The following is a 6757-nucleotide window of genomic DNA, read 5'->3' on the forward strand; positions in this document are numbered from 1 at the left end:
AGTACCCTTGACTTCCTTAACCAAGAAGAACGCGAAGTTTATTTGGAGTTCAGACTGTCAGAGGACCTTCGATCAGCAGAAGGAAGCACTCACTACTGCACCGGTTTTAGCGATGACAGTACCACACGAGGAGTTAGTGGTGTACACCGATGCGTCTAAGCTAGGTTTAGGCACAGTACTTATGCAGTGTGGTAAGGTTATTGCTTATGCGTCGAGGCAGTTGAAGATTCATGAGCAGAACTACCCGACACATGACTTGGAGTTAGCAGCAGTGGTCTTCGCTTTGAAAATCTGGAGGCACTATCTGTATGGCGAGAAGTGCAAGATTTTCACTGATCACAAGAGCTTCAAGTACTTCTTCACTCAGAAGGAGTTGAACATGAGGCAACGGAGATGGTTGGAGTTGGTTAAGGATTACGACTGTGACATTAGCTACCATCCGGGTAAAGCTAATGTAGTGGCCGATACTTTGAGTCGGAAGTCGTCAGTGGTATCGTATTTGTCAGTGCAGTTACCACTGCAGAGTGAGATTCAGAGGTTTGATTTGGAGTTTTACTCGAGTGGTCATGCACCGAGCTTGTCAGTGTTGACGGTGCAGCCGATTCTACGGGATCGGATCAGAGAGGGACAATCTACTGATGAGGAGTTGCAGCGTTGGAGACAGAGGGATGATGCCAAGGGTGGTCTTCTGTATACAGTTGTGGATGGCATTGTTCAGTACCGTGGTAGGATGTGGGTACCGAACGTCGATCAGTTGAGAGCTGAGATTCTAGCAGAGGCTCACACATCTCCGTACTCCATTCACCCCGGAAGTACGAAGATGTACCGAGATTTGCAGATATTGTATTGGTGGCCCGGGATGAAGAGAGACATCAGGAGAGTTGTGTCAGAGTGCTTGACTTGTCAGCAGGTCAAGGCTGAGCATCAGCGTCCAGCAGGACTTCTTAGACCTCTTCCTATTCCAGAATGGAAATGGGAGAATATTACGATGGACTTTGTAGTTGGCTTACCGAGGAGTGCCAGAGGTTGCACAGCTATTTGGGTGATCGTGGATAGACTCACCAAGTCAGCTCATTTCTTACCGGTAAGGACTACTTACTCGTTGACACAGTATGCAGAGCTTTACATCAAGGAGATTGTTAGACTGCATGGCATCCCAGTGTCGATAGTATCAGACAGAGATCCGAGATTTACGTCTGCGTTTTGGAAGAGTTTGCACACTGCATTGGGTACTAGACTTTTGTTCAGTACAGCGTTCCATCCCCAGACAGATGGACACTCTGAGAGGGTGATACAGATTCTTGAGGATTTACTGAGAGCCTGTGTCATCGATTTTCAGGGCTCATGGGAGATGAGATTGCCGTTAGTGGAGTTTACCTATAACAACAGTTTTCAGTCGTCTATAGGTATGGCTCCTTATGCAGCATTGTACGGAAGGAGATGCAGATCTCCTGTGCATTGGGATGAGGTTGGTGAGAGGATTTTACTTGGTCCTGAGATCGTGCAGCAGACAGCTGACATTGTGACTCAGATTCGGGATCGCATGAGGACTGCTCAGAGTAGTCAGAAGAGTTATGCAGATACTCGACGATGAGATTTGGAGTTCGCTGTAGGTGATCACGTGTTTCTGAGAGTGTCACCTATGAAGGGAGTAGTGCGATTTGGCCGGAGAGGCAAGCTTAACCCTAGATATATAGGGTCATTCGAGATCTTGGAGAGAGTTGGCACGTTGGCCTACCGTTTAGCTCTACCACCAGGGCTAGCGACAGTGCACAATGTATTCCATGTATCCATGCTTCGGAGATACATCTCGAACCCATCACATGTGTTGGATTTTGAGACTCTTCAGTTGACACCGGAGTTAGCATTTGAGGAGAGGCCTATACGGATTTTGGCTAGGGAGGAGCGGAGGCTTAGGACGCGAGTCATACCGATGGTCAGAGTCCAGTGGCTGAATCACTCGGAGGAGGAAGCTACTTGGGAGACCGAGGCAGACATGAGAACTCGCTACCCGGAGTTGTTCGGGTAAGTACTTTAATTTCGAGGACGAAATCCAATTTAAGGGGGGGAGAATTGTAACACCCGGTATTTTTAATACGTAAATTCGCATGCATAATTAGGAAATTTATTTATTTAAAATTTTAGATTTATGGGTTAAATAATTATGTGAAATTATTTGTGCATGTTTTAAGTTATTTTTTTAAGCATTTAACCCATAATTAGTGATTTTTCATGATTTATGGAAATTTAATTATTTTATCGCGTAGACGGGACCGTGGACGGACGAGATGACAACTTTCTATCCAATTTATTTCATGAGCATTTTTAGAGCCCAAAAATATTATTTTGAGTTTTATTTCCTCAAAATTATCAGTATTTAATTTTATATAATTTTAGGAGTCCATTTTTATCCAAATTTAGCCAAAATAATGACTTTTTACTATCTTTAAAATTCCCTTAATTATATATTTCGCGATTTTATTGAAGTTATCAGATTTTAAATATTATTTAGATTTTTTAAGTTATATATATATTGTATATTTAAAACCCTTATTAATATTTTAATTATCCTAAACCTTATTTTATTCTAATTACCCTAAACCTACCCCAAAATCCTACGTTAAATCTTCTAGCCGCCACCCCACCTCTCCTTCATCTTCTTCAGACAATTTTAGCTCCAAGCCTCCTTTGGTGATCGGTTTTTTAAGCTCCAAATTGGTTGTCATCGCCCCATCATCCCGGAATCGTCATCTACGTCTTCTTCTTTTCATTCTACGGTGCAAGGCATGTTTCTTTTCGTTTTTATTGTGCCATATCAGTGTTCATGCATGTGTGTTTGTATGCACCAGTTTTATTCAAGGATTTTCAGAAAATATCGAGATTTGTTGGATGTATGCACTTGTTCATGTATCTGTTGAATCATGCTCACGTTTTTATGCCATGAGTGCATCCAGCTGCTGGCCAAGGGGTCCCTAAGTTGTGTGAGGATGGTCTGGACTCGAGTGGCTCGAGTGGTTCAAGCCAAACGAGCCCAGGTAAGGGGCTGATGCAAGGATCGGGCTTGGGGGCACAGGTTCAGGGTTCTGAGGAAGAAGACTTCGTTCTCCTTCTTCAGGCCACTATTTTGGGTGAGGCCTGAAGGGTTTGAACCACCTAGATGTTGGTTAGGATTGAGAAGTAGTTTCACGGAAAAATATGGCTGGAGTAGGAAGAACGATCGAAAGTCCCGGCGTTGCTCAGGTCTGCACGCAAGTCTAGGATAGGCTGACTTGCAAAGGTTGATATGAATTCTTAATGTATGGAAGGCAAACACGACTATATTAAAATCGTACCCTCAATCCAATAACAAAAGAATTCAAAGGTTTTGTCCCGACTTTGAAACAAGTAAAGATTTTGGATTATTCACCTCTAGTTTACTTGAAACTAGCAACAAACAATCACGAAGAGAAAAACAATTGATCACAACGGGACCTTCAGAAAACCTGTTTCTGACAACCCACGAGGATAATCAATCGACAAACGCCACAAAGTTGAAAACTTCGATAAGTTTGATTTTTGGGTAAGCAAAAGCTTGATAAAATTCTAGAGATAATTTTAATTGATCAATATCAAAAATCTGAATTCTTAATTGTTATTTTTAATAATGAATGTATATGTTGTATTTATAATACAACTACAAAATAATAAAAGATATCGCAAAATAATTCAAAATATAGCTAAAGATATCAAAGATATCTCCTAAAAGTTTCCTAGTAGGAATAAAACTCTCAAAAATAAAAAAATAATGCCAAAATATCAAAAAGTCTCGCACACACACAAAATGCCGAACTGTGTGAGAGAGAGTGCAGGCGCGGGCGCGTGTGGGCAGGCGCGGGCGCGCATAGGACTCTGTCCTGAAATCTTAAAAACAACGGATCAGGTGCGGGCGCGCGTGGCCAGGCGCGAGCGCGCATAAGGTCCTGTCCGTCATGCGCGGGTGCGCATCAATGAGGCGCGGGCGCGCATACCTCTCGGGTCTTGTCACCTCTTTTTATATTTTCTTTGATATTTCCTCTACTCTCTTGACTTTTTTGGACTTCAATAAGATTATAACATCCTTCAAAATGATCTTCAAGCATTCCAACTTGATTGCCATGAATTTCAAATCCTTCAATTCTTGATTGTAAATCACGAAGCAAGTCTTGGAACAATACGAATCTTTGAGCACCTTCTAGATTCATATCAGACTCCCCTTCTTCAAAAAGATTTGTCCTCAAATCTTGCCCCTTACCTACAAAATTCAAACACGATTTAGAAACTTTAGGACTAATTTCCACATTTACTAGTATACGTTGCTCACTCAAAACTATATCAAGACTCACTAAATTTCTTACACTTAAACTAAACACCTTATAACCACTCACATGCTTAAACATGATTAAAATTTCATTTAGAAAAATAAAGATCAAATTCCTCCCCTTCTTAGACCTAGGTAACCCCAACACAAAGTTCATAGTTAAGTACAACCATTGCTTTCTAGGAATAAGAAACAATTTTCATGTAATATGCCACTCACAATTCCACTCGATATATCTCTTCATAAGTAACCATAACAAATATTCATCCATTAGACTCATTCTTTTAGATCTCTCAAAATTATACTTCAAAATCAACACACATGTCCATTCATCAATTAAATCATGCAATGACGAACATATAGAGAAAAACTTATTTTTTTTAAACAAATACTTGCTCACATAAAATTTATCATGATCATTGCACAAGTATTTTTCAAACCATAAGAACCATGTAACCAAAAGAGATAAGAACTCATACCTTAGTGATATTGTAGTAACTACCTCATTTTCCTTACCTCGTTGGTACGTGATCAACGCTTCACTAAAAATTTTGCTATATACTAAGATAAAATCAAAGTATATCACAACAAAGTTACCCATAGATGCATGAAAAACACAACTCATCAATCCCATGAAAGTATTACGCACATTAGCTAGCCCAAAAGTTAACACTAGCCACTCAAGCAAATAGGACTTTCCACCTATGCTATTTATGCAACACTCGCACACAACAATATAAGCCAAATCACTCAATTTCATAACATACAACGATTCAAACACCTTGAGATCAAAAAGTGACTTCAACACATCAATATGATCCAAATCAATCACTCTTGTAGTATGCAAAATTTCAAGAGACTTAAGATCACAATTTGAAATTAAAGCATATTTCATAGATTTCATAGTCACAAATCTCTCAACAAAATCATTAAATCTCAACAATTGAGAATTGAGATCATACCTTTGAAAGTAGACATTTGATTGGTATTCAACATTTAAGGTTAAATCATACCTCTCGAATGGAACAACTCTCAAATCCCTAACCTCTCCAAGGATGTGACCAACCTCATATGGAACCAACATGTGAAGACTTTTAGTATGACTTCTCCTTTGCTTCTTCATCAATGCATCACCAAAATCCTGCAAAAAAGAACAAACAATGCTCGGGATTGAACCGGCTAAATCATGACAATGAGATAAAATCTCTTTTTACAAAAGTACTTTTGGGATCTTATTCATTTGAACAAAATTTTCAACCTCACTATTTTGGACCATAATATTTTCTTTTTTTATTGGCCTCTTTTCTCTCTTTTCTTTCCTCTCTTTTTTTACCTCAAAGGCCATCTCACTCTTTTGAACTCTCTTTCTTTCGGCCTCTAAATTTTCTTTTTCTTTTTCTATGGCTATCTCACTTTTTCCATCACTCTTTTTTTTAGTCATATCACTCAATTTTTCAAATTCCAATTGATCCTCAAGAAGTTCTTTTGGACTCAATTGAATAGAAAGATTACAAGGCTCATTCAACAAATTACTAGTCCCACTATGAAAATCCATAGGACTCTCATCTACCACAAAAATATTAGATGAATCATCTACCACTTCACATTTAGATTCAACACTAATACCACTATCAACCACACCATGTACAATAGAAGAGTTTTCATCAAGCCATTCACCTTCCACCGCACAAATTTCGACACTCACATCATCAATCAATGAAGTTTTATCAACATCAAGTTTCTCAATGTCTTCAACTTCAACTTTTGATTCAACCTCTACACAAGAATCCGACACTTTCATCATAGCCTCCTTAAAACATTGGCTCATATCATGCATATCTTTTCTACGACACCATAAGCAGGCAATATCAAAGGTACTAGAATTTGAAAGTTTAGATGTACCTTGATGTTCACGTTTGAAAACTTCACTTTTCCTCTCATAGTGATTAGGAGCAAAGCGTTTCCTCAACACCCTTTTCAACTCATCCCACGTAGATATAGGACTCATTCCACCCCTCTCCCAATTCTCATCTAACCTATCCCACCAAGTGCAAGCATAGTCGGTAAACACTTTTATGACAAGTTTCACCTTCCTAGCTTCAGAAATATCACGATCATCTAATACACTATCCACCCTTTTCTCCCACTTCAAATACGACTCCGAATCCGAATAACCATCAAACGATGAAATTTTATTTTTCTTAATCCTATCCAAATAATATTCAAAATCTTTTTCTCCACGACAACCATCATCATCTCTATACACATCAATTTTTCTCTCTCTCCTACTCCCATAATCAAACCTCCTTTCAATCTCCCAATACCCATTGAATTTTCTTTCAAACATTGTACCTGCAAGAAAAAGGTTAGTAATAAAATATCCTCACCCAAATTCTCACTATTCACTCCAAAGAAAATCAC

The sequence above is a fragment of the Henckelia pumila genome, chromosome 3 (assembly GCF_033568475.1).
Source record: "Henckelia pumila isolate YLH828 chromosome 3, ASM3356847v2, whole genome shotgun sequence".
NCBI classification, from domain to species: domain Eukaryota; kingdom Viridiplantae; phylum Streptophyta; class Magnoliopsida; order Lamiales; family Gesneriaceae; genus Henckelia; species Henckelia pumila.